General features: G+C 42.7%; 1 pseudogene; it reads left to right on the top strand.

The window, feature by feature from the left end:
• The first annotated feature begins 4,547 nt into the window (after nt 1-4,547).
• On the top strand, nt 4,548-12,300 carry LOC136461429 (uncharacterized; annotated as a pseudogene).
• Nucleotides 12,301-12,618: the final 318 nt, after the last annotated feature.

Below are 12,618 nucleotides of genomic sequence, written 5' to 3'. Positions count from 1 at the left end.
CGGATAGATTTGCTCTTGTCAGCCCCCGAGTGAGGCCTGACCCCTTGCCATTGTTGGGGTCAGGTGTCACTAAAGATTGAGGAGTCGGTAGCGAAACTGATAAGAGAAAGCGTGCATAGATTAAGGGTAAAAGTGACATAGCTGTTCGATGTTCCAGGCGTTGACGAAGACTTCACCGTCGATGGTCTTATGGTTATAGGTGCCTGGCCGAAGCACCTTCACGATGTCATATGGTCCCTCCCACGGCGGAGAGACCTTGTGGTGGTTCTCGCGTCTGTCTACACTGATGTCGAGCTGGACGATATCGAGAAGGAGGTGGCCCCTCTAGCACAGGACTTGCCAGATAGATATGCTCTTATCAACCCCCGGGCGCCCTCTTAAGAGGTATGACCAGATCGAGCCCCCAGACTGCGAATGACCATGTGATAGGGATCGTTTGGAGTGCTTGGAGCGGTAGGTGGGTCTGCTGAGCATAGTATTGACACCCTTCACAGGTGCGCATAATCTATTCAGCGTTGACTACTGCGGTCGGCCAGTAGAAGCCTTGTCGGAACGCGTTTCCGACCAGGGTCCTAGGTGCGGCATGGTCCCCATAGACCCCACCATGGTTATCACTCAGCAACTACTTCCCTTGTTCAATGGGGATGTAGCGCTATAGAATTCCGATGTGGCTTCGCCTGTAGAGCTCGTCCTCAATAACGACAATGGACTTGGCGCGACACGCGAGCGGCCGAGCCTCCATTTTGTCCATCGGCAATGCCCCATGGAGGAGGTAGTCGAGGTAAGGCGTCCTCCAGTCGACCAGAGGGTCGGGCTCTATCGCTGGATCCTCATCAAGCTCCATGACTTTGGGGTCGAATGGAGCCGCCGGTTGGTTAGCCCCCAAGCCTAGGGTAGGTGGCCCATCATCGATCTGTTCTGGCTCCTCGTAGTGGACCGAGGGCTTGTACTGATCACTGGCAAAGATGCTCATCAGCACCGGCTCTTGGTAGGATGCCATTTTTGCTAGCGTGTCGGCTGCCTCATTGAGATGCCTTGGGATGTGATTGAGCTCGAGACCATCGAACTTGTCCACTAGCTGACAGACTTCTCAGCAATACACAACCATCTTGGCATTGTGGCAGCTTGATTCCTTCATGACTTGGTTGATGACTAGCTAGGAGTCGCCCCGGACATCAAGCCATCGGATACCCAACTTGATGGATGCTTGTTCTTCTTCTTGTTGGGGTGGTTGGAGGCGCCTTCACCAGCGTCCTCGTCCTGCTTTGCCTTGCCCTTGGGGCGGTCAAAAATCACCCCGACCGCCTCCTCGCCCGAGGCATGGCTGGTGGTGATGTCAAGGAGCTCCCTGGTGGTTCACGGGCCCTTACGTCCTAGCTTGTGAACCAGAGACTCGCATGTGGTCCTGGATAGGAAAGCTCCTATGACGTCGGCGTCGGTGACATCGGACAGCTCATTGCCCTACCGGGAGAAGCGTCGGATGTACCCACGAAGAGTTTCCCTAGACTTCTGTCGGTAGTTTTTGAGATCTCAAGTGACCTGGAAGTTTCCCACGAAGATCTCTTTTAGGTCCTCCCAACTTTGGATTTGGTTGGGCGAAAGGTGTTCCAACTATGGATGAAAACGGTACGGATATTTATTCGACCGTCCGTTCGACCGAACAAATATGAACACTTATCTGGATAGTTACTCGGATATTCGTATTTTTTCGGATACGGATACTAAAACGGATATCTTAGGCGGATATCAAATACGGATGTAATATCATCGATATCCGGCGGATATCGGATAATCCGGATAAGTATCGGATATATCCGGATATTTAAAAACGGATATTATCCGGATATTTATTCAAACGACCTTGGATGGAGAAATGATCAAAATAAAAATTGTAGATCTCAAAAAGTTATGAAACTTTGTTGTTTACAACTTTTTCGTTTGAAATCATTTAATGCTTCAAAATTTAAACCGTCCAAACTTTCTCAAATGGAAAACTAGTTTATAGACGTCAAAATTTAAAAATCACAAATTTGAACCATCCAAACTATCTCAAATGGAAAGTTGACCAAAACAACAATTGTAGATCTTGATGAGTTGAACAAACTTGGTATTCAAAACTTTTCAATTTGAAGTCATTTAAAGTTCATAATACTAGAGTCAAAGTGTTGTTTTTTCATTTGACCAAATTTGACTTGGTCAAACTTGCTCAAATGAGACACTAAATGACCTCAGATGAAAAAACTCTGAATACCAAGTTTGATCATCTCAGCAAGATCTACAATTGTTACATAGCTCATTTTCCCATTTGAGAAAGTTTTATCAAACACTAGTCATAAATTCTTGAATCTCATATAGACTTTCTGAAACTATGTCACACACTTGTGAAATCTGAACTATATTTTGTTCAAACTTTCTCAAATGAAAAAATGGCCTATATAAGGATTATATATCTTGATGAGATGAACAAATTTGGTATTCAAAACTTTTCAATTTGAGACAATCTAGGGTTCCGAAAACTAGTTTGTAAACGTCGAAATTTAAAAATCACAAATTTGAACCATCCAAACTATCTCAAATGGAAAGTTGACCAAAACAACAATTGTAGATATTGATGAGTTGAACAAACTTGGTATTCAAAACTTTTCAATTTGAAGTCATTTAGAGTTCATAATACTAGAGTCAAAGTGTTGTTTTTTCATTTGACCAAATTTGACTTGGTCAAACTTGCTCAAATGAGACACTAAATGACCTCAGATGAAAAAACTCTGAATACCAAGTTTGATCATCTTATCAAGATATACAATTGTTACATAGCTCATTTTCCTATTTGAGAAAGTTTTATCAAACACTAGTCACAAATTCTTGAATCTCATATAAACTTTCTGAAACTATATCACACACTTGTGAAATTTGAACTACATTTTGTTCAAACTTTCTCAAATGAAAAAATAGCCTATATAAGGATTGTATATCTTGATGATCTGAACAAACTTGGTATTCAAAACTTTTCAATTTGAGACAATCTAGGGTTCCGAAAACTAGTTTGTAAGCATCGAAATTTAAAAATCACAAATTTAAACCATCCAAACTATCTCAAATGGAAAGTTGACCAAAACAAGAATTGTAGATCTTGATGAGTTGAACAAACTTGGTATTCAAAACTTTTCAATTTGAAGTCATTTAGAGTTCATAATACTAGAGTCAAAGTGTTGTTTTTTCATTTGACCAAATTTGACTTGGTCAAACTTGCTCAAATGAGACACTAAATGACCTCAGATGAAAAAACTCTGAATACCAAGTTTGATCATCTCAGCAAGATATACAATTGTTACATAGCTCATTTTCCCATTTGAGAAAGTTTTATCAAACACTAGTCACAAATTCTTAAATCTCATACAGACTTTCTAAAACTATGTCACACACTTGTGAAATTTGAACTACATTTTGTTCAAACTTTCTCAAAATGAAAAAAATGGCCTATATAAGGATTGTAGATCTTGAATCCATGACCATGACTCCATGAGACCCATGAAGCAATGTGCTTGGCTATTTCTACTCATGCCGCGAAGATTGGTGCTTGTATGATGTTTGATGTATGATGTGTCTGTATCTTTATCTTATTTGTTGCTTTACTCTTTAATCTTTCGGCTTAATCTAGATGGATTATGGACTCATAGAGTGGTGTATTGGTTGCGCACGTATGATATATATATATATATATATATATATATATATATATATATATATATATATATATATATATATATATATATATATATATATGCTGCTTTTACTCAATATCCGAATAGATATTTGTATCCGACCTTCTCCGAATCCGATTCATACCGTATTCGATACTCATTATTCGTATCCGTAACCGAGTCAATCCGTATTCGTATATATATCCGAACGCTATCCGTGTCCGAATCCGAATCCGAACAGAAATATGAAAACAAATATAATATGAGTGATATCCGTTCGTATCCGATCCGTTTTCATCCCTAGTTCCAACCACTTTCGTGCCGAATCGGCCAGGAATAATAGAAGGTTGTGGATAATGAAATTGTCACTATCCACTCCACCGACTTGGCAAGCAAGCCGATAATCCTCGAGCCACTGTCCGGGGTTTGTTTCCCCAAAGTATTTTGGGATGTTGGTCCGTGGTCGGTACCGCGATGGGAAGACAACATTGAGGATGTGTCGGCCAAAGGCCTGAGGTCCCGGCAAGTTGGGCTCGGGCTTCAGTCCTCGTCGCTGTCGTAGTGTCCACCATGACGAGGGTGGTAGCCACAGCTAGCCTCCTCTCTCTCATCGCTGCGGGCATCTAGGGTGTTGCGCGTGTCATGGTGGAGGCCGAGACGCTCATGCACCGAGGCCATGGCGCATGGCCTACCGCCTCGTTGCGCCTAGTGGGCTGATACATCCCTGTCGGGTCGCTCTGAGGGCGCACGCTGGTTGGCATCAAGCTCGCGTCATCAGGACAGCGAGCTCTCGATCTGCTATGCCGCCACACGCTCGAGGAGTGTGCAAATCTTGTGATGGGCCCAATGATCCTTGGGTGTCGCAGGCTCTGGAAGCCCCCGGAGCAAGGCCGCCACGACAGCGATGTTCTAGCTTGCCCGTGTGAAGTTTGGGAGGGCTTCATCGTCCTCGATGATCCTCCAGTTCATGTCGCGGGCCATGATGCATGCACGCCCACCGTCTCCATGGCGCTCGATCTCTCGCTCGAGCTCCACGTGTTCTTGCTCGAGCTGGAGTCATGCTTCTTCGAGCTCTTGGTGTCGTGCCCTCAGCTGCTCTACCCACAGGTGAGGTGGGGCCCCTACATCCCCCTCAACCTTATTGTCAAGGTTGTCTGTTGGGGTAGCCCCTCCCTCATGGATGCTTTCGTTGTATCCCTCGAGGGTACCTGCCATGAAACCTTCTCGTGAGGGGTGATGGCTCCCTCTGCTAGAGTCAGAGTCGGAGGGCGACTCCGATTCTCTCACGAGAAGGTCGTGGAAAGATTCCGCAACGTATTCGGTCATCCCCATGAACTCATCGTTCATAGGGGATGGGGGCATGCGCTGCGCCTCAAGGTGGCCAACGTTCTCTGCGGCGTTGTGCAGACCGAAAGGGAGCGCTGTTGGGGCACTCCGAATGAGGTATTCTAGGGAGAGCGGCTCTCCTCTAGCGAGTTGCATTATGACATTGGCGAACGAGAAGGTGAGGCAGCGCAGGTCCTTCCAGAATGGTCAGTGTCCCAGGAAAGCGCCGAGCTAGTGCTCTAGCCTCCCATAATCGGAGCCAAGGAGCTGGTCGCTCCTGAGGGTGTGGGCCTCCGATGCATGTAGCTGTAGCTCCTCAAGCGCTTCGGTGATCGCGTCGAGGCCGGCGGAGTGGAGAGTCTGGACGGCGGTGGGAACCTGCGCCAACTCTCCCTCCATCGTAACGATGAAGTCCAGGCTCCCGAAGTGCACGTGCGCGCCCAGGACTCAGCTGACGCCATGACTAGCCATCTGAGGCCTGATGTGGACATCGAGACACGTAAAAAGCCCCTACCTGGCATGCCAACTGTCGGTGTTTTCGGACCACCGACGAGTAAATTTGTATTTGCACGTCTGTCTCGGATGGTGTGCTCGGAGGACACAAGGGTTTATACAAGTTCGGGCGAAACATCCCTACGTCTAGTTCGCTATTGCTCATGTTACCGGCACTTGGTTTGTAGTAGGGGTTACAAACAAGCGAGAAAGGGAGAGGATCCCAAGTCTCTGGTGGAAGGAGTGAACGGGTACTGAGAGCTCGCTTGTCGCTCAGCCGTGTGCTTGTGTCATGCTCCTATCTCTATATCCCCTGTCCAGATCTCTCCTTTCATGGGCGCCCTGTTTCCCCTTTTATAGGCGAAGGGAAAGCACGGGTTACAGAGGAGGAAAAAGAGAAGAACGAGAGAGAGAAGGCTTTCAGGGTTGCCGGGTCCTTATTCTCCTTCATGCGGGTCCCTCCGATCCTGTAGATGTCAATAGGGACGGCTCTATGTCACGGTCCTGTTTGTCACTGGCGCCATGCATAAGCATCATATGCCGGTCATGGCGTTCCACTCTATCCCGGCGGACGTCGTGGTGAACTGACGCGTCTGTCAACGTCCGTACGAGGATTAGACAGAACAGCACCGGCACGCCCGACACTGTTCTTGATGTGAATCCCTAGGTATGTCCCGTCATGGCCACGGGTTACATCGAGGCGTGCCAGCCTTTTCCCTGGCATCAGAGTTTTACCCAGGTCCATACGCTTGGACTTGGAGTGGTTGGCGGTGGTATGGGTCCCCGTCGGATGAGACGGAACCCGCGTCCTTAAGGTCAACCGAGATGGAGCCCACGACCTTGGACGAGATGGAAACTGTGTCCTTGGGATCGGGCGAGATGGAGCCCACACCCAAGGGGTCGACGAGACAAAGCCTGCGGCCTCGAGGTCGGGCCAGACGGAGCCGTGGCCTCGAGGTCGGGCGAGACGGAACCCACTTCCTTAGGGTCAGGCGAGACGAAGCCCGAACCCAAGAGGTCAGACGAGACGGAGCCCGCGGCCTTGGGGTCGGGCTAGATCTTTTAATACGTCTCGTGCCATCGGGGGAAGTCAGCGTGGGCGATAACTTTCTTACTTTGGGTATCCCTAATATCGATACCCAACACCTGCTGCCACATCTAGTCACTGTAGCAGCATGGTAGCCTGACATGTCTGTGTACTAAGATTAGATGGGTAGATTTATATATATAGCTTCCCACTGCAATTCAGTAAAGTTGAGCGGATTCAGTTTTGCTATCTTCTCTGTAGAGCTCCGACCAACGCTGGTGCTTGTGCTGTGTGTGTGCGCTTTGTTCTTCCTCCCTTCTTCTATCTCCAGCTGTAGTATGTGTGGTCGGCAACGACGGTGAACGGTCGGCTCACCCGTATCGGAAATCTCGGGACCAACAGACTTGGCATGCTTCTATATTTGTATCACGTTGCATCTCGTGTGACTTCCTTCTTGGGCCAAGGTGAATCTAGTGCTGGAGCCCACTTGCTCCTCCAACCTATCAGCTGGCTTAGTCCATAACCCATGGTTCCTGACAAAGTCCTGGCCGAATCGATCAGCACACCCGACAAAATGAGAGAAACAAACGCATATATAGGATAGGCCGAGCCGATCAGTTCATTCTCCATGCATGCAGTACTTACCCAACAAAACAATAGATGATGTTTCAGATCTCTCATCAGGATATTAACAACTGCGTCGACATTAGCTCTGTTGTAAATAAAAGAATATTATATCATAATCAGTAATTCAGCACCATACAGCAGAAATATATATACTGGCCTGCTTAAAGAGATGCAGGGAAAGTACAGACAAACAAATGACTGCATCGAGCAGGGACGACAACAACAACGTCAAGGAAGTTGACCATCGAAATTGCTTGCATTGCAACTCAGGCTTGCTACCTCTTCCACCACCTTCTCTTCAATAGCAGCGTCGGACATTCCTTCCTTTCTTCTACTCGAGTAATATTCGCTTGTAGAAGTTCCAGTCCGGGTCAGTCTCCATGATGGGAGGCTGACCAAAAGGGTGCTCCCTGATGTAAGTTTGTAACGCCGGCACACGCCGCACATCATCTACAGTGGAAAGGCTCTCCAGGTACAAGCGAAGATCTCCACCAGATCGTGCTCATGGGGCATTGTTAAGCAAATATAAATCTAAATCGCTTGTACCTGGTGGAGATCTTCGCTTGGTTGACAGGTTTAAACTTGACTTTGCCTCATCCTCTTAAATAAATATGTTATTATTGCCTCATACGGAGTAGATTTCATTGCTGAAAAGCACTTTGAATCGACTCTTGGTCTCTTGCATCTGGCCATGGCCGAAAGCGTAAGATAAACGGATCCGCCAATGGTACAAGATTACATTTTTCTCTACACGAGGAACCCCATTTCTATTACAGAAAAGCTATATTTTGTGTGTGTGTGATTCTTTGATTTGGCTCACACGAATTTTGTGGCCGTCGGACCTGGCTCTGGCGCGATCTCTGCCCTTCTTCATCCCGCCCGCCCCCCGTCGGCCGTTTGCGTTTTGCTCTCTACCTGGTCTGGCCCACTTGTTAGCTCATTTTTTGGGAAACTCGCGTATTTACTGTTTTGAACTTTTCATTTCCTTTCCCCCCTGAGGCGGAGCGGCCTATCCGTCGGTGATTTGCCGTCGTTGGTGACTTCTTCCTCCATTTCTCGATCAGATGTCGTAGATCCTTTGGCTCTCGAGTTGATTTGGTCTGTGTTTTCTTCTTTTTATCCCTTGGCGTAGTAGGTGACTGAGTTTTGGGCGCTGGCGGAGGCGTAGCCGAGTCGGAACGGTCTTTCCGTCATCGATTCGCCGTTATTGGTGAGTTCTTCCTCCATTTCTCTATCAGAAGTTGTAGATCTTGTGGATCTCGTCTTTTGATTTGCTATGTGTTTTCTTCTCTTATCCCTTTGGCGCAGCAGGGCGACGGTGTGTGGTCGCTTCGCGGAACTTTGATTTGCTGTCGTTGGTGAGTTTCTCCCCTCATGTTTTTGTAGATCTACTTGTTCCAGTTAGTGATTTTTTTATTATGGATTCCGTTTGTTTCGATTTGGCTCAAGCGAAGCGGAGTTCGAGGTCGAGTTTCAGTCCTAGGTTGAGTTGTACTCGGAGTCGCAGGTTGAAGCAGAGCCGGTCTTTGCAGTTGGTGTTGTTACTCTGATCTGAAGGACTTGTTGGATTTACGGTGAGTTGGACTCATAATCTTTTCTCCTGCGTTGTTTTAGTTTGTCTTTGTTGAGTTGTGCATTGTGTTGATAATTAGTAGTTCTAGATCCAGTTTGCTAGTTTTTTTCTTCTTCATACGCAGTTTGTTTTGGTTAGGGTTTCGTTATGTTTGTTAGTTATAAAACTGATTGAATTGGATTGTTTGTCTGTCGGAATTGAGTCATGGTTGTTCTTAGTAGTAATTGGATGTATGCTGTGGATTCTGAATTTGTATTGTAATTTTACTCCTTGTGTTTTGTTGCTCTTTTATTACTCTAATGTGGGCTTTTTTGATGAGCTTTATAATCAGTTTTATTACTCATTTTATTCTGTTTGATAAGCTTTTAGTTTAGTTTGTATTCAATGGTTTGTACAGGGTCTAATAATGCCTTATAATTAGATTGCTGGTGCTTTGTTTTTTTGTTCATTTGATGCAATAACTTGTAGCTTTTCAAGTGAACAAGAAAACTGATTATTAGAGGTTCTCTTTGTCTGCATTCATACTGTAGCTGCAACAGCTAATGGTGCTTGAGTTCTTTTCTTTTTTCAGAGTTTTTTTATGTAACTGTTCTAATTTTAAGTTTACATGCCATTTCAAGTTTACATTCCATTTCAATTTTATTTAGAAAACTGATTATATTTGTTTGCTTGCGGTTAGGTGGTTTAGTTGATTTTTATAGTTGGTCTATTTTGGTTTTAGAATGGATCCTTTAATTCTATGGTTACTGTATACTTCAATTTCACTTATTGTTGTTCATTATGTGTAATTGATATGCAATTTTGTTGTAACTACTTCTAAGTCTAATAGATCTCTTGTCAATTTTTTTTGTTTGGTAATGTCTTTTATTTGTTTTGACTTTTAATTGAATTTATATTTTTTGTTCATTCTTGCATGTGGTCAGTCCATTTTGTCATTGCTTTATTATGTCTGTAATTAGCTCTGTAGTCTGCATTTGTTCATATATAGTCTTTTCAGTTTCATTTGTGGATGTGTTTCTGATTGTTCATCAGAATTTGACTATATATATATTTTTTGTTTAGGCAAATCCTTTTGAATTAGACACTCATATAAAATGTACGTAAATACATACTATATTGGGAATGCTACCTATTAATACTTGTATTTCTTTTTTCATGAGTTTTTTGAACTCATGATTTTTTTATTAGATTGAGTTGTTTTGTTTTGTTTTCATCAGTCCCTAGAACCTCGATTGGTGTATCCTGTCGTTTGAGTTTAGATGGAAGAATTGCGTTATACACGACACAGGAGAGGCCCATATGTGGATAGCCGCATGTGGTTGCGTCAATTCTGCTCCCCACCTCCACCCCCGTCCCGATCCCTACCCGCCCCTCATGAAGCAAATCCTGGTTTCACAGAGGTGTTGCTGACCAAGGATGACGTTTGTGCCATCTGCCTCTAGACGTTAGCTGACAGAAATCAGGAGGACAACGCAGCAAGCTCAGAGGATGTCACGCCGACGCTTCGTGCAATGCCTTGCTCGCATGTCTTTCATCAGCATTGTATTTTTGAGTGGCTCAGTCACAATACCTCCTGTTCTCTTTGTCGTCGCGAGCTTCGTAGCCCAAATCATGATGATGTAGATGAGTAAGATTAGTTTTGAATTTTTTTTTAATGAATACCAGCCATGGTTGTGTTGTAATCATATATGTTGAACGTTGAAATATAAGTATGGTTTTTATATGTATATTAAAGATGTTTGATTTTTAGGTAAGTTCTTTTGTCTCTCTCTTTTTCTTTGTGTATGTGTCTACATCTGTGTCTATGCCATGTTTCATTTTTAGTTTTGTTTTTAGTTTTTTTTAAATTGTTTCTGTGTGTGCCTCTATCTCTCTCTGTGTGTTCTATTTTGTATTTTTGTTTGTCTTAGTCTCAGTTTATTTTTGTTTCAGTTTATGTATTTTGTAGCTTTGTTATCAGCAAAATGCTATGCTTGGTCTAATCATCTACAGGTTCAAATATTGTCTTTGATTATGGTAACATTGCATTTTATTTTGATCAAGCTAAAAGAATGAAGTTAGTTTATATCTTAGCGTCCTAAAATCCTGTTAGTAAGAGGTTCAGAGCACCAGCAGTAAAGTTCCATTTCATTTCATACTCTGAATTGGTTGTATTTGTTCCATTTCATTGATATTTGTTTTTCTAGGATTCATTTTCTCTTGGTCATCAATCTTTCAATGAAGCTTTGTACAAGGAGTATATGAAAGAAGTAAGGCTTTGTGTTTTTATTGTTTGTTTTTGTCATATTATGCCCTGCTCCTCTTATCCCAACTGTTATCCTGTTTTGTTTTTTTATTTGTTGTTCAGTGTTCTAGGCTAAAGTCTTTGAAGAAGAAGTTGTTGATGCCTTTGAGTCATAATGTATGTATTGTTCTTGACTTTCTTTTTCTATTTGAATTTTCCTATCATCTTTTTTATTTTTTTTATTTTATTACTATTTTTACTACTTTAGGTCAAAAAGAAGAAGTCTGATGGTAGACCTAAAGTTGGTTTCTCAAGATCTTCTGTCATAATGTTCTCTAATGTGATAAATTCTCTTTCTAAAGACCGTAAAGATGTGATTCAGAAGCATGGATTTGATTCTCTTCTCTTGTTTGATAACTGTTATGTGCCTAGAAATTTTGTTCATTGGGTTGCTCGCCTTATGAACTATAACTCTGGTGATATAGTTGTTGATGACAAGGTTATTTCTCTCACTAAGGAGGCTGTTCACTTGGTTCATGACCTTCCATTTGGTGGATCTCCTTTTCCTACTGATTATACTGCTGGCAAGCTTTGTTTGCTGTCAAGATTTGGGAAGGATAATGTTCCTCCAATCAGTTTCATTTCTGAGGCTCTTGTTTCTAAGAAAGAAATGTCTGATGATGATATGTTTGTTTGGTTCATTGTCGTTGCGATGAGTGCTTTTCTTTGTCTCAATTCTTCTGTGGTTCCTTGTCATAAATTTTTTGGCATCTTGAAGACCTTGATAAGATTTGATCTTATGACTGGTGTGGATATATCCTATCTTGGTTGCTTGAGTATATCAAGTTATTCAATCAGTTGAAGAGTTGCAAATCTACCCAGCAAACTACTCTTGGTGGTTGCCTGTACTTCCTTGCTGTAAGTTTTTTCCTTTGTTCTTACTTTTTTATTTATGTTCATGTATGTTTTATTTTTTATTTATATTGTTGTTAGGTTCTATATCTTGATCATGTCGATTTTGGATCTCATCAAGTCGCTTCCTCTATTCCTCGAATATCTGTATGGAAAAAAGATATGATTAAGCAGTATGCAAGTTTTGACAAGAGACAAGAAGGTTGTTTTGGGTACCATCATATTATGTATTATTCAAGGACCTGCTATGTTAAGGTAATTTTTTTCTTATCCTTTCTGTATTTTTTTGTTTTTGCATATTTTTCCCATTTTTAAAGTAGTTTGTTGCTTGCCTGTTTCTTTTTTTACTGGGCTAGGATATGTCTGTATGATTGCTTATGTCTATTGCGAATTGCATCTTTGTCAGTTTCTTGTTTGATTTATTTTAGTCAGATTCTTTTCTCTTAGAAATTATTGAATGCGATTTTTAGTTTTTATGATTATTATACTAGGTTTACAGTTACTTGTACTGAAGTTATGGTGATTATTATGGTGTAACACCTAGTTTTGATTAGTGTAAATTAAGATTATATCCTTGATTTATATATGTTTTTGTACCTTTACATGTTCTTTTTTATATGCATCCCAAACTTTATGTATTGAATGTTTTGTATTTTTTCTATTATTTTTCCTTTAGGATATGAGCTTGCTTCCTCAAATCCTCCACCAGACTATTGATGATGAATTTTTAGCAAGA

The sequence above is a fragment of the Miscanthus floridulus genome, chromosome 6 (genome assembly GCF_019320115.1).
Source record: "Miscanthus floridulus cultivar M001 chromosome 6, ASM1932011v1, whole genome shotgun sequence".
In the NCBI taxonomy this organism is placed as follows: Eukaryota; Viridiplantae; Streptophyta; class Magnoliopsida; order Poales; family Poaceae; genus Miscanthus; species Miscanthus floridulus.
Note: the sequence above shows the minus strand (reverse complement) of the source record. Positions and strands in the feature narration are given on the sequence as shown.